Source organism: Diplotaxodon limnothrissa, linkage group LG4 (assembly GCF_057381915.1).
Source record: "Diplotaxodon limnothrissa isolate DT_005_m linkage group LG4, D_limnothrissa_male_GT1.1, whole genome shotgun sequence".
Classification (NCBI taxonomy): Eukaryota; Metazoa; Chordata; class Actinopteri; order Cichliformes; family Cichlidae; genus Diplotaxodon; species Diplotaxodon limnothrissa.
In genome coordinates, this window is record NC_140599.1 from 3,596,914 (window position 1) to 3,620,149 (window position 23,236).

Consider the following 23,236-nt stretch of genomic DNA (forward strand, 5'->3'; position numbering starts at 1 on the left):
TATCTTGTTCATGGTTTTATTATTACAGTTTTTATCCGTCAAAGGAATCTGGTTTAGATGTAAAGAAGGTAGACTAATTTGTGCCTTAGAGTAATACAAATAACCTTGAATCAAACTCAACAGAGGTGAGGGGATTGCCTTACAAACCTTGTCATATTCTCTAAGGGAACACTGAATGTTAAACTTCGCATTAAAAACACCCACTGAGGGAAACTGACCCCTTTCATCAAGTAAGTCTGTTATAAAGATTATGTTTTTTTCAAACCACTCTTTAATAAACAATGACTTCTTATTAATTGTAATTGTTCTGTTATTCCACAAGGTGGAGCAATGTGGTGAAAAGTTATGGGCAAACACCATCTTCCAATAAGACAAGACCTGCTTATGATATTCTGACAGTTTCACAGGCAACTTCAATATATCAAAATCACATTTCAGGAGAAAATCCAACCCTCCCACCTTTTTGAAAATATTTTTTGGGATATGGAACCATATGGAGTCGGGTTTCAAGAGGAAGGCTTTTATCCAGTTTATTTTAAATACTCCAACCATTGATTGAAAATCAATTGACTTTATACCACCTTTAGCGTAATCTTTGACAAGTTGTGATTTTTTAATGTAATGTGTTTTATTGCGCCAAATGAATTGATAGATTATAGAGTTAATCTTTTTAATGCTTTTCGGGGTAATGTATAGTGAGTATGCTGGATAAACCATCTTTGAGACGCCCTCTGATTTGGATAATAGATTGCGTCCAAAAATTGTAATATCTCTCGTCAACCAATGATTTAGTGTTTTGGACATGCCATCAATTTTGTCTTTTAGGTTTTTTGATTCTCTAGTGTTGATGTCTTTGTCTAAATAGATGCCTAGATACTTAACTTCATTTTTCACTGGAATCGTCCTCATGCTATTTTCCAAACAATCATAAAGTGGCAAAAGTTCACACTTCTTTAGGTTCAGACACAAGCCTGAAGCTTTAGAAAAAATTGAAATGACATTCAATGCTTTCTCGAGTATTGATTTATCCTTTAAAAATATTACTGTGTCATCTGCAAACTGACTTATTTTCAGTTCAATATCAAAAATGTTTATTCCTTCTATGTCTGAATGGTTCACAATGAGGTAAGCCATTAATTGAGTGCAAAGAATAAATAATTTTGGAGAAATTGGGCAACCCTGTCGAATTCCACAGAATATGTCTATCCTAGATGTTATGCCTGGATTGAGCGAAACATAACTATAAATTTGCTTGTAGAACAGTTTGATCACTTTGCAAAATTTGTTTCCAAATCCAAAAAGTTCTAAAGATCTAAATAAAAAATTATGGTCTATTGAATCAAATGCTTTAAAAAAGTCAATAAATAGTATTAAACTTTCTGAATTAATAAAGGATCGATAGTCAATCATATCTAATATTAATCTTATGTTATTATGAATCTGCCTTCCTTTAATAAACGCTGATTGGCACTCATCAATCAATTTGGTTAAGACGCTTTTAAGCCTATTTGCATATACTAAGGCTAATAATTTGTAGTCGTTACATAAAAGTGTTATGGGTCTCCAATTGTCTAGCATTTGTAAATCTTTGTTTGGTTTGGGTAATAAGGTTATTAATCCTGTTTTCATTGTTGGGGATAGTTCTTCATTTTTTAAACAATCCAAAAAGCCATTAAATAACAAATCTTTAATGTCTTGCCAAAAGGTTTTATAAAATTCAATCGTTAAACCATCAATTCCAGGCGATTTTCCATTTTTCATTTGTTTTAGAGCTGTATCTAATTCGGATATTTTCAAATCTTCTTCTAACCATGTTTTATCATCCTCTTCCAATTTTTTAACCTGATCTTTAATCATATCAAAAAAGATATCTGCATTTTCTTTTTCAGTTCTTGATTTATACAGATTACTATAGAACATGTTAATTTCCTCACTTATTTTGTTTGGTTCCTCAATTATAGTACCATCCTTACTCAATTTAGTTATTTTTTTCTTTGTTTGTCTACGCTTCTCTAGACTATAGAAATAAGATGAATTTTTTTCTCCATGTTCAATCCACTTGGCTCTAGACCTTACATATGCTCCTTTAGCTTTAATCAAGTACACCTCATCTAGCTTATTTTGTAAAGATTGTAAGCGTTCTGACTCTTCCGCAGTCATACAGGGTTTACCACATAATAAATGAATTTGTTCAATTAGATTTTTCTGTTCACATACGCGTAGGGCAGACACTTTCTTTCCCGTTTCTATAGCTAATTGTTTCACATTATATTTAAACCATTCCCATTTACTGACATTAGTCATGCTCATATTGTTAATTTCTGATTTAAGTTCTTTAACTTGTTTACAGAAGTCTTCGTTTTGTAATAAACTATTGTTAAATTTCCATATGTTGTCAGATCTTTGTTGTTTACGTAGAGATAATAAGAGACTTATCAGACAATGATCAGTAAGTGGGGTTGACTGGGTCTCACATTTCGTAACATATGATGATACTGTTTGGGAGACAAGCCAATAATCTAATCTTGAACATACATTTTTATTTGATGGACTAAACCAAGTATATTTCTTCGTATTTGGGTTTGTCATCCTCCAATAATCGATCATATTGGTTGTCGTACAAAAGTCACAAATAATGCTATCGTGTTCTGGTTGATTTCCTCTTTGTGGTTGTCTGTCAAGCCATGAGTTAGGAGCCAGGTTAAAATCGCCTCCAGTTATCACCTGGGTAGAACCATATGTAGTACTCCACTTTGCAATTAATTTACTTAAGTTAGACATCATATTTCTATTTAGCGACCTGTTATTGTATCCATACACGTTAATAAGAATAATTTTCTGTTCACAGACTTCTACCAACACCATGATCCAATGCCCCATTCCGTCGCTTTTATGATCAATAACTCTCCCTGCAAATTTGTTGAATAAGATCATAACTCCTGCTGAGTGAGTAGTACCATGTGAATAAAGAATACTATCTCCCCATTGATGTTTCCAAAATGTTTCCTCTTCCTTACCAGAATGTGTTTCTTGTAAAAACAAAATGTTTGCCTTAATTTCCTTGCAGAATAAGAACATGGCCTTACGTTTGACATTGTTTTTTAAGCCTCGAACATTTAAGGAACTTAATAGAACAGCCATCTATAAGATAAAGAAAAAACAAAAACAAAAAACGCAAGAACAAAATACAAAACAAGAACAGTAACGGCTTCCTTGGCACTTACTAGAAGAAAAAAAAGTGCTTGAAGCAGGAATAAGCCTAGTGTCCTACCTATGTAATCATAACAGTACTCCGACCCTATCACAGTACTACCCCTTTATATATGCGGCAATTTTAGCTCTGGATAGCCCACGTTTAACTACGGCTTTGCTTTTTGACCCTCTCCTATTTTTTATTTGTGTATTTTTAACAGATATGTATATATAAACATATATATACACACATACATACCCACATTTTATGGTTAACTTGTAGTGACTTCTTCAAGTGCATCTCACAGATCGATCCTTTTACCGTCTATTATTGCATAACCCTCCTTTAGGAATGCTCTTTTGCCGTTGTTTCGAGCTTCCTGCACCTTGGGCCACAGCTTGATCCGAGCTTCACGGTCTTCTTTGGAGAAGTCTTCTTTAAATTTTATGTTCAGTTCTTTGCAGACCCTGGCCTCTTTGGATTTCCTCCATACTTCATCCCTTGCCGTCCTCATGCTGAACTGTATGATGATTGGTCTTGGCACCTTGTTGCTCACTGCATTGTCTTTCTTCCCCAGTCGGTGTACTGTATCAACCATGAGCTGCAGTTTTTCCACTGATACAGGAACCACTCTTGTTAGAATGCCGATCACTGTTTCACGTGTATTCTCGTTGTCCTTCTCTGTCAGACCCAAAATTCTGAGGTCCCATCTTCTGCGGTAACGTGCACTCTCCCGACAGCTCTCCTTTAATTCTTTGTTTTCCTTCATCAGCGACTCCACCTTCGTCGTCAGCTTGTCAATTTCCTCTCTGTTTTTTTGGGTCGCCTGTGTATTTACTTCAATGCGTTGTTCGAAGGCTTCCAACTTCTTTTCAAGCGAATCAAACCTTTCCTCGCATCTCTTTGTGAAGCCAAGTAAAACTTCATATACATTCTCGATGCTCACCTGCTTCTCAGTTATTTTGCTTTTCATTTTTTTGGGATTGGGACTTGGTAACGGAGTGTGGTCACCTATGGGTCTTCCGATCTCTTTCTGAAGTTCCATTTCTTCTATATCTTCATCCTCACATGCTTCCCGCATAGCAGCAAGGTTGTAATCATGGTCGGAGAGGCTACCTGTTAGCTTGGGGTTAGCCATTTTTATCACTCTAAGTTTATCTTTGTGTCTGCCTGAAGGTCTGTCAAAGTAACTTCCAGGGGGTTTCGCTTGCGTTCTACTTCCTTTGGAGTAACAGTTTGTCAGTAAAGTATTTTACAGGACATCAAAATCACGTTTCTTAATCAGACCCGCAGATTGTACAACCGCTTATTCCGCCATCTTTCTCTCCCCCCGGAAGACAACAGATGACCACAACAAGAAGCATGGCCAACAGGGAAACAAACGCCGACACTGCGGTGCAAGTCTCGGACGACAGTACACCTAAAGCTGGGCAGACACTGCGATTTTTTCAGTCACGTTATTCAGCTCCTGCTCAAACTGCACGATTGACTCGCAGGGATTAGAAGTTTGCAGGTCACGATGCAGGGTCTCACACTATACCGCCCGATGCTCTGATGCGACCTGAGTGCTCACACTGTGCCAACATAACATGAAGGTTATAACAGAAAATCTGTCGCGCTCTCTCTCTGTCTTTCACTCACACAGACACACCACCACCATCAACTTTGCTAAATTGCTAATGAAAAACATGATCGGGCAGCTGTGACTGAGCAGCAATGTAAATCCAACTATTTTCACGGTTGTTGTGGTCGTGATCATTTTGTGATGCCACATCGAAAAGGCTCGGATGAGCTTTCCAAAGTTCTACAAGTGCCTCCATCACTTGTGTCCAGATCACACGCTGCACAGCCGTGCTGCTCCGTCTTTTTCACCAACGTTTACGTGTTTGCGCATGAGCAGTGTGAGCGGCTGTGGTGACACCCTCACGAGCGATTGATGATCGGGAGCTGGTCGTGAGGTGTTAATCGCTTCTCGTTACCCCACGTATACTACACGACGCACGATGAAGGCCAAAATCGGGCCGATCACCAAATCGGTCGCACGACTCAAAAATCGGCTCAAAATGGGCCAAAAATCGCACAGTGTAAGCCCAGCGTTAGAGCAGCAATGTTTGTTCCCCTCAGAGAAAGAAAAGAAAAAAGGCTGCAAAAGTACAGGGAGGACTGGGAAAAGGAAAACACCTGGCTGGGAAAGTGCACGATAACACCTTTAAAGCGCACTGCACTGTGTGCCGGCGCACTTTTTCCATAGGCATGCTTCTAGTGGTGGGCACAAGAAGAACATGAGGGGCGTGAAAACTCGGGGAACCCTTAACCAATTTTTTGTCCACCAGGCCACGGCAGAAGCAGATATGGTATGTAAACACTGGTTTGTTGTTTAGACCCTCTGGTTAAGGTTAATATGGGCATGTGCAGTGAATATCAGCGCTATGTGGCCAGAAGTGTGATAATATCATTTATTTTGTGTAATAAACAACTGCAAAGATGGATGATTACAACAAATAGATGACTAATGCATAAAAGTAATACATAGATGAATAATGATGATGAGTTATGATGCGTAATCATGGGAGCAAGTGGGTTTACAAACAGGAGCAGCTGATTAGCTTTAGAAAAGCTGAAATAATACCTCAACTGAAGCCAATTGTACTAAATGCACTAAATGTGCACTGTTACAAGAATGTTTTTCTTTCTATTGTTTTCTATTATTTTAAGTTAAGCAGGACAGAGTTCTTTTAAAGAAAGATTTACTTATATTCTCAAAAGTTAAGCATGACAGGCTTCTGTTTAAGAAAGAGACCTGTTTTACTGTGTTAATGTTGTCATTTTGAGCTAAAAATAAATGGCTAAATGATCATTTGTTTCCCATATGGTCATATCACAAAGAATATGCATCTGCTTAAATCAAATTCAAGTCAAATGGTTAAAAAATAATTTCACACACAAAAAAAGAGCTACCACACTGGGAAGGGTGAAGACAACTGGGTTGCCCGGCCCTGGCCACGAGGTGTCCCTTATTTATTTTTCAGGGAGTTGGCAACCCTACTCACCAGCCACTATATTTGCTTTATGTGAGTGAAGTTGCCCCCCCACCTTCTTCAAATCTAACAAAAGTGGTATCAAACGTTTGTGCCACGTTTGTGCCACGTTTGTGCTTCAAAGATTTTCGTTTGTGCCGCTTTCATTTTAAAGATATTAATAAAAATTTCTAGAGGTCATCAGAGGTCAAACCAGCCCCCCCATGTTAATTAAATCAAACAAAACTGGTGTCAATCAACTGTGCTACGTTTGTGCTGGTTTGTGCTAAAATTGTCGTTTGTGCTGCTTCTGTTTTAAAGATATTAATGGTCAAAAGATCGACCACCCACATCACCCAAATCAAACAAAATTGATGTCAAACGTTTGTGCTGCAAAAATTTTTGTTTGTGCTGCTATCATTTTAAAAATATTAATAAATTAATGTCTTAATGCGGGCTTAATCATCCAGATAAGTAAATCCCAAAAGGTTGATTCTGCAGATCCAGTTTGTGAATGATGGTGTTGAAAGCTGAACTGAAGTTCATGAACGGCATTCTAACGTATGAGTCTATAGTGTCCAGATGTGTGAGGGCTGAGTGAAGGGCAGTTGAAATTGCATCATCGGTTGAGCGTTTTGACCGGTATGCGAACTCAAATGGATCCAGGTTGGGGAAAAGAGATTATTTGATTTGATGCGTTACAAGCACTTCATAATGCTTGACTCCCTCAAGGTGGTGTCGGAGAGGCGGATGCTGTCCAAGATAAAGACAATGTTGGATAACACCTCCCACCCACTCCATGACATGCTGGTCAGTCACAGGAGCTCGTTCAGTGAGAGACTGAGATTACCGAAAAGCACCACTGAACGACACAGGAAATCTTTCCTGTCTGTGGCTCCCTGTACAACGCATCCACTTAACACATTGTTTACTGCTACAACTACACATGTTTCTTTTCCAGCTATTTATTTATGAGTGACTTATGTATATATATATCTATGTATGTATTGTACTATTCTTAGTTAGCGTATTGTCTGTCTTGTTAATGTTGGTTTATAATGGAGCACTGTAACAAAAAATAATTTCCCCCAGGGATCAATAAAGTATTCTGATTCTAATAATGATTATTATCATTATTATTATTATTATTCATAAGGATTAATTGTTGTGTGTATGAGGGTACAGTTGTCCATTTGTTTGTTTTGTCTGTTGTGTGTGTGTAGGTGGTTGTGGGTGTGTATATGTTCAGTCCCTGAGTTTAATGTTGGTCAGATGTCAGGAGTTCAGGAGTCTGACAGCTGTGGGGAAGAAGCTGTTCCGGTACCTTGTGGTACAGGATTTGTAGTGTGCTAGGACCAGCTGCTCTAAGCACTTTGTAATGATGGTGGTGAGGGCTACTGGGCAGTAGTCGTTTAGGCTTGATGGGTTGGAGTTTTTGGGCATGGGGATGATGGAGGTGGATTTGAAGCAGGCCGGTACCACAGCGTGGGCCAAGGACAGATTGAATATGTCTGTCAGCACTCCTGCAAGCTCCCCAGAACACGCTCTGAGAACACGCCCGGGGATGCCATCAGGACCTGCAGCCTTGTGGACATTAATCCTGCTCAGCACCGCTCCTACGTCGGTGGGGGAGAGAGTCAGTGGTTGGTGGTCCGGCGTCACTTCTGCTTTGGTTGTAGTTGTTGGATTCCCTCGCTCAAAATGAGCATAAAAGTTGTTGAGCTTGTTGAGGAAGGAGGATGCGGGGGAGGGTTTGGTGGTCCTGTAGTCTGTGATGGTCTGGAGTCCTTGCCACATGCGTCGGGGGTTGGAGTTGGAGAAGTGTTCTTCTACCTTCTTTTTGTAATGGTGTTTGGCTTTTTTCATACCCCTCTTTAGCTTAGGCTGTACAGTAGGCGTGTGCATCTCCTGACCTGAAGGCGGTGTTGCGGGCCTTCAGGAGGAGAATGTGGCGTTAATGTGATCCGTAAAGGTTTCAAACTTTCCAGGCCTCAAACCACATGTGTGTTCTTCCAACTAGTAAATCTATAAAAGTAAGGCCTTTATGAAAACACTGAATACATATTCAGGGTTTAAAATGTTCAATCGTGGTTTTGGTCGTGGCTATTATAAAGGCTTTATGGCTTTTCCTATAATACCTGGTGGGCCGGTCACTAGTCAAAATGCCTGGGCTGATTTTTTGTCCCAAACCAGCCCTGACTGATGCGCCAGCCTCCGGCTCACGCCAAGCCGCACACTGTCTACCCTTACAATAATCACACGGTTGCTGTAACAGTAAAGCTGCAGCTCTCCTGCTGCCAGCGTTACCCATCAACACAAAAACAACAACAGCACAGACAGCGCACAGGTTTTAAGCCGGCGAGACCTGATTGCAGACCACGACCTGCCACAATAATAAAGCATTTTTTAAATTTAATTATCAATAAATGATTTCTCCTAATTATGTACTGGTGTAGGAGCCATTCTTGGGTTAATACCTTATGTGGTCACTAGAGGTCACCTTTTTGTGTTTTGATTATGTAATGTAAAGGTATTTAAGGTAGACGCACGTAATCGGCGTCAGGTGTGTCATTGAGAAGGCAAACAGTTTGTGACCGTTGTGCTGTTATGCTATGTCGATACGGAATAAAGACCAAAAAGGACAAGATACATACTGCTGGATTTATTGGACTGTGAACTTAATTCATGCATACCAGTGACATCGCGTCATCCCCGTTAACGACCACCTCAGTGGCTTCAAGCGTAGGCTTAGCCTCTACAATAGAGTCACAAAACTTCTTTTTCTTTGGGGAAAAGTTTGTGCCAACTTCGCCGCGGTGTTTTGGAGACTCTGCGCAAACAGGAAAATTAAAGTCTGAGTGATCGATCGCCGCGGAGAGCTGAATGCCGTTTGGAAAGGTTACCGTGGAGGTTTCACGAGGAGCGGACAGCTGGACTAGCGGTCTGTCAGCTGACGACGTGGAATGCTTGGCGATTGTTCCGTGGATGTTGGAGAGGACTCAGAATTCTTCATCAGAATCAGTACGGCGCCCAACGCAAGGTATGAGTAGCGCTACTAATAAATGGCCATTTATAAAAGTGTGCACACTTATTTAAGAAGACGTAATTCCAATGCATTGGTGGTCAACCCAAATAAAACTGATTTATAAACAAACTTTCGCATGTGCGCATAAACCCTCAATACTTGATAAATATTTGAGTTTTGGAACATTTGAACTATGGACACAAATAAAGCTGCTGACAGGCCCCCGGAGCCTGCTGCAGAATCAGCTGTGCAAAGTAGCAACGCCAGCAAGGCTGGGACACATCCAGAAAAGGAAAAACGAGTGGTGAAATTGACTGCTAAGGCACTTGCAGAGAGACTAGACAGACTGCAACGTGATAGAAAAGCTAAATTAAATAAAGCTAATAATTTAAAAGAGAGTATAAGGGTCTCAATGGAAAAAAATGAAACTTCTATGGTTCAAGCATCATTCAATGATTTTGTGTGTAATGAAGCAAAAACAATTCATGGTTCATTGATGTGTTTGTTACCAGATGATGAAAAAGAAAAGCATGAAACATGGTTTAAAGCAAAAACAATGCATTATGATGAGTTCACTTATGAAGTGAAAGAATGGTTGTCAGGTTGCGAACATTTACATTTAAAGGGTGATCATGGTGTCGATGATGGTGTTAAGCCAGAGGACAGTGTTTCAAATGTTGCTGGTAAATCTTCAGTCACTAAAAGCTCATCTAGTGGTAAAGTGAGCACAACTTCTTCTGCCAAAATCAAAGCAAAAGCAGAAAAGGCAGCATTACTCGCTCGTATGGCAGTCCTAAAAGAGAAGCATGCTTTGGAGGAGCAAGAGCTAAAGCTAAGGAGGAAACGTGAACAGCTTGAGCTTGAAGCGTTGCTTTCTGCCTCTTCTGCAAAGTTAGCTGTTCTCCAAGCTGCTGAAGTTCAAAGTATATCTAACATATCGTCCAATGCTATGAATTCATATTATGAAAGGGAAACCAAGAAAACAGCTGCTTCAGCCACAGTCAAGCCTAGTACACCAGTCAATGAAGATAAACCTGCAGTGCAAATAGTACAGACTGAAAGCAACATATCTGCAATGATCCTGCCAGGAACGGAAATTGAAAGTGAGCCACAAGCTCAAACGGTCATCACAACGCAATTTCACAATGTGGATCCTCCATCGCCCAGGTCAATTCCTACAGCGGCAGAAGGACGGTCGGAGGACATTTGTACCATTTTACAAAGACAAAACGAAATAACTGCAACCCTTGTTCAGCATCAGCGTGCATCGTCATTACCATCCAGGAAAATACCTGTATTTGATGGTGATCCTCTTCAGTACATCTCTTTCATTAATGCGTTTGAACAAGGAGTGGAAGAAAAGGCCAATAAGAGGGACTGCTTGTATTATTTGGAGCAGTTTACAACAGGACAGCCGAGAGAGCTGGTACGCAGTTGTCAACATATGGCTGCAGGACAAGGCTATATACAAGCAAAGCAACTGCTCAAAGAACACTTCGGAAATGAATATAAGATTGCAACTGCTTACATTGACAAGGCGTTATCTTGGCCTGCAATTAAAAATGAAGATGTGAAATCATTGCAAGCATATTCCCTTTTCTTATGTGGGAGTTGTAATGTCATGAAAACATTGCAACATATGCAGGAACTGGACATGCCAGTGAACATGAAAATCATTTTGTGCAAGTTGCCATATAAAATGAGAGAGAAATGGCGAGCGTTTGCATATGATATATTGGAAACCTCTAAACACAGAGCTCGGTTTCAAGATTTGGTTGCATTTATTGAAAGGCAGGTGAAAATTCTTTCGGATCCTTTGTTTGGGGACATTCAGAATGTAACGTCAACAATCCCTGTCTCAAAGGCTGACAACAGACTGAAGTCACAACCAATCAAACAAATTAAAGGGAACAGCTTTGCTGCTACAGCCACACCCATGAACATGAATAAAACCTACAGCACGGAAAGGCTGATTACTACAACAAGCCATGACTTTACAGTAAAGCCATCTTGTGTCTGCTGTACTCAACGACACACACTGGAGGAGTGTCAACAGTTTCAGCGGAAGAAGCACAGAGACAAAATGCTTTTTCTAAAGGAGAAAGGGCTGTGTTTTGGTTGCTTAGGTGCTGGGCACATAAGCAAGGACTGTGCTAAGCGTTTGATATGTAGAACGTGTGGTAAAGGTCATCCCACTGTCCTCCATATTGATAACAATGGTGTAATCCCTGAATGCTATGGAGAGCCCTCCTCTTCAAAGAATGTAAAAACTTGTGGTCATACAGGGGCCGGAAGAGAAAGCGGTTTGCTTTCCATTCTGCCAGTTCAAATAAAGTCTGTTAAAGGTACTAATGTCATACAGACATATGCTTTTTTAGATCCTGGCAGTTCAGCTAGCTTCTGTTCAGAGCACCTCATGCAAAAGCTAAATCTTGTGGGCAAAAGAACTCAATTCCTGTTACAAACGATGGGTCAAGAAAAGGTCGTCTCTGCCCACTCACTTACTGGTCTTGAAGTTTCTGGTTTAGGCAGCAATGCCTTCTATGAACTTCCAGAAATCCTAACACAGGAAAGGATGCCTGTCACCACGAATAACTTCGTAAAGGAAGAAGATCTGATCAGGTGGCCATATCTGTCAAAGGTTCAAATTCCCCACATAATGGCTAATGTGGACCTGTTGATTGGATGCAACGCTCCCAAGTTATTGGAACCATGGGATGTCATTCATAGCCAGGGGAATGGCCCATATGCTATAAGAACAGCATTGGGTTGGGTCATAAATGGGCCCATGGAAGATGATAAAAGCAACTTGGACAGCGAGCACCCACCAACAGTTGTAAATAGGATATCTGTTTGTAAGCTGGAGGAGATGTTGAAAAGTCAATATAACTATGACTTTAATGAAAGGGTTACAGAGGAAAAGGGTTTGTCAAGGGAGGACCTTAAGTTCATGAAGATCATGGAAAAATCTGCAACAATGGAAGATGGACACTACTGTTTGAAGTTACCTTTTAAAAAGGATAACATAAAGATGCCAAACAATTTTTCCATAGTTAAACAAAGATTGCAAAGTCTACAACGAAAACTTCTCAACAATGAACAGTTGCATAAAGAATATAAAACCTTTATGGACGAGATGATAAGTAATGGATATGCAGAGCAAATACCTTCACAGCAGCTGTCTTGCGAAAATGGAAAGAAGTGGTACATTCCTCATCACGCAGTTTACCATCCCAGAAAACGATCTATAAGAATTGTATTTGACTGTGGGGCATCATTCCAGGGGACATCATTAAACAAGCAGCTCTTACAAGGTCCTAATCTCACAAGCACATTGCTTGGGGTTTTGCTTAGATTTCGACAGGATCCAGTTGCATTTATGGGTGACATAAAGGCAATGTTTATCAAGTTAAAGTTGCCAAAGAGGACAGAGACTTTCTGCGTTTTTTATGGTGGCCAGATGGAGATCTGAGCAAGGACATAATTGAGTTTCGCATGACTGTTCATCTGTTCGGTGCAGTATCTTCCCCAAGCTGCGCCAGTTTCGCTTTGAGAAAAACAGCTGAGGACAATCAAACTGAATTCCTAGACAAGGTATGTGTAACGCTGAAAGAGAACTTCTATGTGGACGACTGTTTAAAGAGTGTGGCCTCCACCTCAGATGCTGTTGATTTGGTCAAAGATCTTTCAGCACTCTGTCAAAGGGGAGGATTTACACTGACCAAGTGGGTCAGTAACAATCGCACCCTGTTGCAAAGTATCTCTGAGGAGCAAAGGGCTAAAGACTTGAAAGAATTAAATCTTGACAGAGACAAACTTCCGGTAGAAAGAGCTCTGGGCTTGCAGTGGTGTGTGGAAACTGATACATTCAACTTCAAAATGGATATCCCTCAAAAATCCTGTACTAGGCGTGGAATGTTATCAATATCAAGTTCCATTTACGATCCATTGGGATTTCTTGCACCAGTCCTGCTGCCTGCCAAAGGAATGCAGCAGGAGCTTTGCAAAAGGAAACTGGGATGGGATGAACCAATACCCCAAACCATGTTGCAAAGGTGGAAAGGTTGGCTCAGTGATTTGCAAAGGCTTTCCCATTTCAAGGTTAAAAGGTGTATACAACCAAGAGGGTTTGGACCTCTCTCACATGCACAGCTACACCATTTTTCAGATGCTGGTGAATCTGGATATGGAACCGTGTCATATCTGCGCATGCAAGATAATAGGAAATCCATCCACGTCGCATTCTTGATGGGCAAGGCAAGAGTAACACCTCTAAAACCTGTCACTATTCCACGTCTGGAACTAACAGCTGCTGTAGTTGCCGTCCGAGTGGATCTCATGTTAAGGGCTCAGTTGAGAATGAAACTCGAGCAATCTATATTTTGGACAGATAGTACATCCGTACTCAAATATATAATGAATGAGGATAAACGATTCCTTACCTTTGTGGCAAACCGAGTCTCATTCATTACAACTGCAACTAAACAATCACAATGGAGATATGTAAGCTCAAAGGAAAATCCAGCAGATGATGCTACAAGAGGGCTCAAGGCTGGGAACGTTGTTCATAGCAGCCGCTGGATCGAAGGACCAAGCTTTCTGCAGAAGCCAGAAAGTGATTGGCCAACCAATTTAATGGAATGCTCCTTAGAACCAGAGGACCCTGAAGTCAAAGGTGAGGCCACAGTAAATGTTACTCAGGTAAAAGACTTGCTTGATGCTACATGTCAATTGATGGTGTACTTCTCAGACTGGAGAAGGCTCAAGGTTGCTGTTGCTTGGTTCCTTAGACTGAAGGCAATCCTTCGTTCAATGAGAGATAAGAAAAAAAGACCGCAACCTTACTCAGATAACCCAATTTGTAAAAGTACTACAAAGGAGAAAGTAAAGAAACCGCAGCTGTACAGACTATCTTCAAAGGATCTTCTGGAAGCTGAGCTTGCCATTATTAGATTTTGCCAGCAACAACGATTTGGAGAGGAGATTGCTACGTTGTCAAGTGGGAAAAGTTCTGTGAGCAGGCACAGCTCAATTTATAGATTAGATCCTTATCTTGACGATGAAGGCCTCTTAAGAGTTGGGGGACGACTGACAAAGGGCTCCTTACCAGAAGAAACGAAGCATCCCCTTGTTCTTGCAAAAGATCAACATGTAGCAAATCTCATCCTAAAGCACATTCATCAACAGCTTGGTCATAGTGGTCGTAACCACACCTTATCCACACTAAGGAGAAGATACTGGATCACAAAGGCCAACTCAGCTGTGAGGAAGGTTATCGCAGAATGTAATTTTTGCAGGAAATATCATGGAAAAGCCTTGGAGCAAAAGATGGCAGATTTACCCAAGGAAAGAATTTTGCCAGATAACCCACCATTCACCAATGTCGGAGTTGATTACTTCGGACCTATTGAAGTAAAAAGAGGACGAGGTACAGCTAAACGCTATGGAGTCATTTTCACCTGTTTAGCCAGCCAAGCAGTGCACTTGGAAGTGGCTAGCTCTCTAAACAAAGATGCCTGCATTAATGCTTTGCGCCGTTTTGTGAGTCGAAGAGGTCAAGTCGCTCACATCCAATCGGACAATGGAACCAACTTTGTCGGAGCAGACAGAGAGTTAAGGGAGGCTCTTGAATCGCTGAAACATACCCAAATAGCAGATGCTTTGCGACACATTGGAATAAGATGGAGTTTTAATCCGCCTGGAGCGTCACATCATGGTGGAATTTGGGAACGGATAATTCGTATGATCAGAAAGATTCTGAGATCCGTTCTTCAGCAACAACAGTTGGACGACGATGGATTAAATACGGTTCTATGTGAAATTGAAGCAATTTTAAATGACAGACCCATCACAAAGCTTTCTGATGATCCAAAAGACCTAGAGCCACTTACACCAAATCACATCCTCCTGATGAAAGGAAAACCATCTTTACCACCCGGACTATTTGACCCTCAGGATATGTATCTGAAGAGAAGATGGAAACAGGCTCAGTACATCTCAGATCTTTTTTGGAAACGATGGATACGTGAATACCTGCCTTTGTTACAGGAGAGACAAAAATGGAACCAAAAGAAGAAGAATCTAAAACCTGGAGATATAGTCATTATAATGGATTCTTCTGCACCACGTGGTTCCTGGCCACTTGGAAGAGTTCTGGAAGCCATTCGTGACAAAAAAGGACTTGTGCGATCTGCACGTTTAAAAACAAAGACTAATATATTCTGGAAAGACCTGTAACTAAACTTTGCTTGTTACATGAGACTGTAATCTAAAAGTGTGTTATTTATGTTTATTTATGTGAATGTATAGGTCTAAAGTAGACTGTATTAGTGGCTCCTTATTTTCTTTGTGATTAGAATTGCCATGTCTGATAGCCATTTCAATTAGGGGCCGGGGTGTAGGAGCCATTCTTGGGTTAATACCTTATGTGGTCACTAGAGGTCACCTTTTTGTGTTTTGATTATGTAATGTAAAGGTATTTAAGGTAGACGCACGTAATCGGCGTCAGGTGTGTCATTGAGAAGGCAAACAGTTTGTGACCGTTGTGCTGTTATGCTATGTCGATACGGAATAAAGACCAAAAAGGACAAGATACATACTGCTGGATTTATTGGACTGTGAACTTAATTCATGCATACCAGTGACATCGCGTCATCCCCGTTAACGACCACCTCAGTGGCTTCAAGCGTAGGCTTAGCCTCTACAACTGGATTTTAACTATTTAATAATAAAAAAGGAAACATCACAAAAAACACTTAAGGTCATTGACACTAATAGCGATTTAGCAATTCAATCACGCATCCACCTTATACGATAGGGCGAGCGTGGCTCAAGAGTTGGCAGTTCGTCTTGTAATTGTAAGGTTGCCGGTTTGAGCCCCGGCTCAGACAGTCTCGGTCGTTGTGTCCTTGGGCAAGACACTTCACCTGTTGCCTACTGGTGTTGGCCAGAGGGGCCGATGGCGTGATATGGCAGCCTTGCTTCTGTCAGTCTGCCCCAGGGCAGCTGTGGCTACAACTGTAGCTGCCTCCACCAGTGTGTGAATGTGAGAGTGAATGAATAGTGGAATTGTAAAGTGCTTTGAGGGCCCCGAAAAGCACTATATAAATGCAATCCATCATTATTATTGAAAAGTATTGGTATCGCTGATACCAGCCTTATTTACTTGGTAACGGATCGATACCAATATATGCAGCATCGCACACCACTACATGCAGGTCATGTCTATATCTGGTCAGTTGGTCCATAACACATTGGATACAGACTAAATTCAAATTCAAATTTTATTTGTCACACACACAACCATACACAGAATGACATGAGGTGAAATGCTTATTGCTGTGCAATGCCTGATCATTAAATGACAGTAATATTTACAGATTCATAGATTTAACTTAGAAAGTTACAGTAAAATGTGCAAATAACAGTTGATGTAAGAAATGATAAATTATAAGAAAAAACCAGAGATGTGACGTGTGTGGGAGAGTCCAGTCCTACACCTGGTTCAGGGCCTGAATAGCCTGGTGGAAGGAGCTCCTCCTCATTCTCTCTGTTTTGGCCTTAAGGGAGCGGAAGCGCTTCTCAGACATCAACAGTGAGAAGAGTCCATTGTCGGGATGCAAGAGGTCCATCATGATCTTCCTGTCTTTAGTCTTGCACCGCTTTGTGCAGATGGACAGCAGGTCAGGAAGCTCTGATTGAATGATGTGTTCGGCCGAGCGCACCACTTTTTGCAGATCTTGTCTGTCCTGCTTGGTGCTGTTCCCAAACCAGGTGCAGATGTTTCCCGTCAGGACGCTCTCCATGGTGCAGGAGTAAAACTTTTTAAGCACCCTCAGTGGCAGATGGGCAAACTAGGTCCGCAATTTGGACGTCCAACCATGACCCAGTTTGGACATCAACATGACGTTAGACCTTTGAACTTTGGACTGGGTAACTTTTTTTTGTGAACATCAATGACAGGTGTAGGAAATTTACTTAACTAATAAATGTAATATTTTTTATTTACAAATGTCAACATTGTTGTTAGCAATATGATACATGCACCTGTTGTTCACCCGGAAGAACAAATTCTGTATAATCACTAAAATAAGCCTTATTTATCATTCATTGTGTGTTGGAACCAGTGTTGGTCAAGTTACTTGAAAAAAGTAATCAGTAACTAATTACTGATTACTTCCCCCCAAAAGTAATCCTGTTACTTTACTGATTACTTATTTTCAAAAGTAATTAGTTACTTAGTTACTTTTTAAAAACACGATTTACAACCTGAATAGGTGATAAAGTGATAGATCTTTCAGCCCAATTCTACTTTTTCTGCATAATCCATCATACAAAATGTAATCAAATGGAAAAGTCTCTTTTTAAAACTTGTTTTATTAGTTTTAATCTTTTAACTTTATGCATCAAGCAAAAATTTAATTATATGCAACATTCTCTGACGTGATTAAATTAGTTTAACATTTAAACCTATTTTCTGCACATTCCAGCACATAAAATAAAATATTTTTTGTGTTTACACTCAGTCTTTCAAATAGATGCAAGCAAAACACAGCAGAAAATAAATAAAGTCAAAGACTCAGCGGTCCTGTTGCTCTATTTTCACCTGTAAAGCAGGAGTGGGGTAGGCGGAGGTTTACCCTGGTGCAGGTGTGCCGCGGTCAGTTGAAGAATCCGCGACTTTCTCTGTGAGTTTCCCATCACGTCGTTGCGCACTCAGTGCTTGCTTGGAAGTTTAGGGGTTTTTTCGCTGTAAAAAGAAGTTTTCTTCCCACGCACAATGGACGCTAATGTTTTTGTCACTTTTTATGGAATCAAAGTCAAAGTAAGGTCAGTACTTCCACGCTTTAAACGCTGCACGCTCACACTCTCTCCACTCTCATATATGATCCATTGCTGATCTGCACACAGCTGTTGTCACTAACGGCGCACTCGCTTACGTCACTGTCGTGAGACATTCTCGCAAAAAAATCACGGTTTTAGTAACGCAGTAATGCAGCGTTTCTACGGGAAAGTAACTGTAATCTAATTACCGTTTTTGCAATAGTAATCCCTTTACTCGTTACTTGAAAAAAGTAATCATCTTTGGTTGGAACACGACACGCCGTGACCCGGCCCCAGCAGATGAAGATGGATGGATGTGTCTTGGAAACGGTACATAGATGATGTGTTTTTACTCTGGAAAGGACCGGTCTTTATATTACTACAGTTTGTAGAATTCCTTAATGTACATTTTGCAGGGTGAAACGTAAGCCTGCAAAGATTATATAGAAATTGTTCTTGCAGGCAACCAACAGGTGCCTTTTTGTTGGTCCCCTGGAAGAACAAATTCTATACAGTTTTTCCAGGCTTACCTTTCACATTCAATTACAGTACTGGTTTTTATATAGCGCTTTCCCACTGCGAGAATTCAAAGTGTTCTACACAATCTACCTCACTCACAAGCACTTTTCCCTCTCTGCTCTAAGTGCTTCTATCTACCTATTCAACCACATTCATACTCCAGTGGTGTTGATATCCTGCCAGAGGATATTTGACATGCAGACTGGAGCAGACGGGGCTCAAACCACCAACCTGACGGTTAGTATGTCACATGCTCTACCACTGGCTTGTAATCCAGAGAGAGACAATGAGATCGGTAACAAGGAGTCTTTCAAATGTATAAAATATCTTGCTGCACATATAATCATGCTGAAACCACATGCTCTTGTTTTATTACCCCATCAGCAGGGCTATGTCCTTGCTTTCAATTAGTTTAAGGGTCACTTTCCTGTTTCAAAAGCTGCTTCTAATAGTTAATTTTAGCATTCAGGTCACAGTCTAAAAAACAAGTAGGTCTTCCAATCAGCAATAGCCTTATTGTCTAAATTAAAATTAGTAATACTCGTATAAGGTTTTATTCTCCATGGTGTCAGGATAAAGCAACATGAAATAATGGATCCTCTACCAGAAATTTAGATAGAAACTGCTGGATAATGCATTTTTTGGGGGTGAATTGTGTCAAGAGGCCTGGGTTAAGCTTATAGATACATATTAGTTTATTGTAATTGTGATTGCATTTTTACTGTTTTTTTACTGTGACATTCTAAACATGCCTAAAAACACTTCACACACCACAAAAACACACAAAGACCTCAGCCATCCCAACAACAGACTGTTCTCTCTGCTGAGGTCAGGAAAGCGATTCCGCTCCCTGAAGACCAACACAGAGAGACTGAGGAGGAGCTTCTTCCCGCAGGCGATACGGTCTCTCAATCACACCACCACACAGTACTGACCCACACATATGGTTCTTACACACACACTGGACATTCTGGACTTTGTTTACACTAATTCGATTAGATGCGTGGTCATCTAATCGAATCACTTCATCACTAAATCACTTTAAGCATATTTGCACTGCAAAAGACACTTACAAATGTGGATTGCACAACACTGGACATTATATTCCTTCATTTCCACTTAATACTGTACAGCTGCTGTTATTGTGTATATATATTTATATTTATATTTCTTCATACATTCTTATATATTTCTATACTGTGTATTTGTGAATTGTGTATTTTGCTGTACAGTTATTTTATTTTTAACTTTAATTTTTATATTTTATTCCTTCCTAGTTAAATTGACCCTTTTTTAATTTTCATATTTATTTCCTATCTTATTCATAGCCTTTTTTTTTCTGTCTCTTTAGGTCAGGAGCAGTTGTGTAGCATTTCACTGCATATCATACTGTGTATGACTGTGTATGTGACAAATAAAATTTGAATTTGAAACTTGGTGGTACAGCAAGAAGGGAGCATCGGGTAGCATCAACAGGTGTTATGGAGGAGGCCAGATATGTGCAGACAATTGCAGTTAACTTCATCTTCATTTGAATTTCATTTTGTTCTGTGCAAGGTGTAGCGCCACGCTACACCTTGTTTAGGAAAATTGACTTTTGGTATGTTCATGTGGCGCAATGGCCTTTGATGTTGTAAAATAACTGTAAATAAACCTTAGATAAGACATTTTTGTTGACGTTGTTTAGCCTTCGTGGCTCAAGAGTTGGGAGTTCGCCTTGTAATCGGAAGGTTGCCGGTTTGAGCCCCGGCTTGGACAGTCTCAGTCGTTGTGTCCTTGGGCAAGCCACTTCACCTGTTGGTCAGAGGGCCCAGTGGCGCCAATGTCCGGCAGCCTTGCCTCTGTCAGGGTGGCTGTGGCTACAATGTAGCTGCCATCACCTGTGTGTGAATGGATGGATGACAGGTTGTGTAAAGCGCTTTGGGGTCCTTAGGGACTAGTAAAGCGCTATATAAATACAGGCCATTTACCATTTAGCCTTTTATACAGCATTACAATTTTTGAGATGAAAAAGAGTTTTACTTTCATAATCAATGGCACAACTTACCCTGCACCGGGGCAAGTTGTGCCGCAAGACCACTTTTTTTCAGGAAGCTACATTTCTTAAAAACTATATTTCAGATCCATAGTGATTGTTTCCCGGGAAGTTTTGGTTGGAAGCTTTACTGTCATGGCCTCACTTTAAAGTCACTTTAAGTAAAAACTCACCCCACTCTCCCCTACAGTTTGTATAAATTCACACTGAAGACCAAAATACTCGTATGACACAAATGACACACGCACTAGGAGGAGACAGGGGCTGACCTAGGATGAACAAGCAAAAGTACCAGATATACTGTATATACTCAGGATATTCAACTAAAAACTAAATATTTTTATTTTTAAGTATATTCAAATTTCATAGTACAGAATATCTATTTTACCTGCATTTCATATTCACTTCACTTGCATGATTTCAAGTAATAAGCTCGATGAAACACGTAATAGCAAAACATAAACCCAGTGTATTTAAAATTCAGTACTGCATGATGTCATTTCTTACAATATTATTTCATACTAATAATATGTGTTAACATTTTCAAATATGCACTGCTTCACTGTTTAATAAATGTATTTCTACTTTAATTGCTAATTATTAAAATAGCATTAAATCCATGTTGTGGCTCATTGCTGTTGTGTGTTGCCATGTGTGACAGTCACTATTGCTTCTTTTCATGCCTACGTGCTGTGGATGACAAAAGTTCAAGGATCACTAAAAACACAGAAAATAAGTTGTTGGCAGTAGCTCAAGAATTCACAAGCTGTCAAAAAATAATAGAAATGTCTAACAGGACGAACTTTTGTCGCAATGATATTTTTACATCCAAAGGGTGAAGAGTTGAGTTCACAGTCTCATTTGAATATTGCGGTGAGAGAGAAACCTGGCCAAAAGTAAGTAACGTCACTCAGGAAGCAACTTCTCTTCAGGAAGAGCAGTCTGGGGATTTCCTTCCTGAAAAAGGACATCAGCTATGTGAACCTATCTAGGTGTTTTCTTTGCCTTGTATGTAAATCAAGAAACAGATAGCTCCTGTTTTTCTTGCAAAACAGTCTGGAGTAGAGTCTTTCCATTCTGCAGGAATTGCAGGGCAATGACCTGTTCATACTTTCCAGCTCAGCAGCCATACCTGGTGACACTTTTGGCAGTTCAGTGAGAAAAGAATTTAGGAAATCAGAGTCCCCTGTATACTCCGATTGGAAGAAAGTTTTACAGAAACCAGCAGCAGGAATCAATTATCTTCCTCTGCCCGATTCTCCTCTCCAATTCAAAAAAAGAAAAGGTGAGAAGGAGCATCCATCAGGGTGACATTCTGAAACCTACTGCGTACCACAGCAACCCTACCAGACACGACCAGCAGATTCACTAAAGCGGACTTTTTATTTTTAAGGACCTCAATATGCCCTCGTTATCCTGTAGAATCTGCTAAAGACTGCCGCTCCACTCACTCCCTGACATGAACCCGTCTCTTCCAGTCAGCAGCATTACCCTCAGTACTGTGTGGTTCCCGGACAAAGGTGGCATTCATTTTTTTAAGAGTTCAATTCAATTTTATTTATATAGCACCAAATCACAACAAAAGGCGCTTCATATTGTACTGTAGATACAGAGAAAAACCCAACAATCATATGACCCCCTATGAGCAGCACTTTGGCGACAGTGGGAAGGAAAAACCCTCTTTTAACAGGAAGAAACCTCCAGCAGAACCAGGCTCAGGGAGGGGCGGGGCCATCTGCTGCGACCGGTTGGGGTGAGAGAAGGAAGACAGGATAAAGACATGCTGTGGAAGAGAGACAGAGATTAATAACAGATATGATTCAATGCAGAGAGGTCTGTGAACACATAGTGAGTGAGAAAGGTGACTGGAAAGGAAAAACTCAATGCATCATGGGAATCCCCCGGCAGCCTGCGTCTATTGCAGCATAACTAAGGGAGGATCCAGGGTCACCTGGTCCAGCCCTAACTATATGCTTTAGCAAAAAGGAAAGTTTGAAGCCTAATCTTGAAAGTAGAGATAGTGTCTGTCTCCTGAATCCAAACTGGAAGCTGGTTCCACAGAAGAGGGGCCTGAAAACTGAAGGCTCTGCCTCCCATTCTACTTTGAAATACTCTAGGAACAACAAGTAGGCCTGCAGTGTGAGAGCGAAGTGCTCTAATAGGGTGATATGGTACTACAAGTTTATTTACACTCAACAAAAATATAAACGCAACACCTTTGTTACTGCTCCCATTCCCCATGGGATGGACGTAGAGACCTAAAATTCATTCCAGATACACAATATAACCATCCCTCCCAAACAGTGGTCACACATCAGTCCAAATGTGTGGTAGTGAGCCCATCTGCTATATTGAGATAATCCATCCCACCTCACAGGTGTGCCACATCAGGATGCTGATCTGACATCATGAGTAGTGCACAGGTGTACCTCAGACTACCTCAGACAGTTAAGATAAGTGAGATATGTGGATAATTCTACAGAGGCTATATAAAGTGCTGGTGGTTGTGAGTCAGTCCATGTTATTATTGTGTGTTTGAGGGTACGGTTGTCCATTGTGGGTGTGTGTATGTTCAGTCCATGTGTTAACTTGGGTCAGATGTCAGGAGGCAGAGTTCAGGAGTC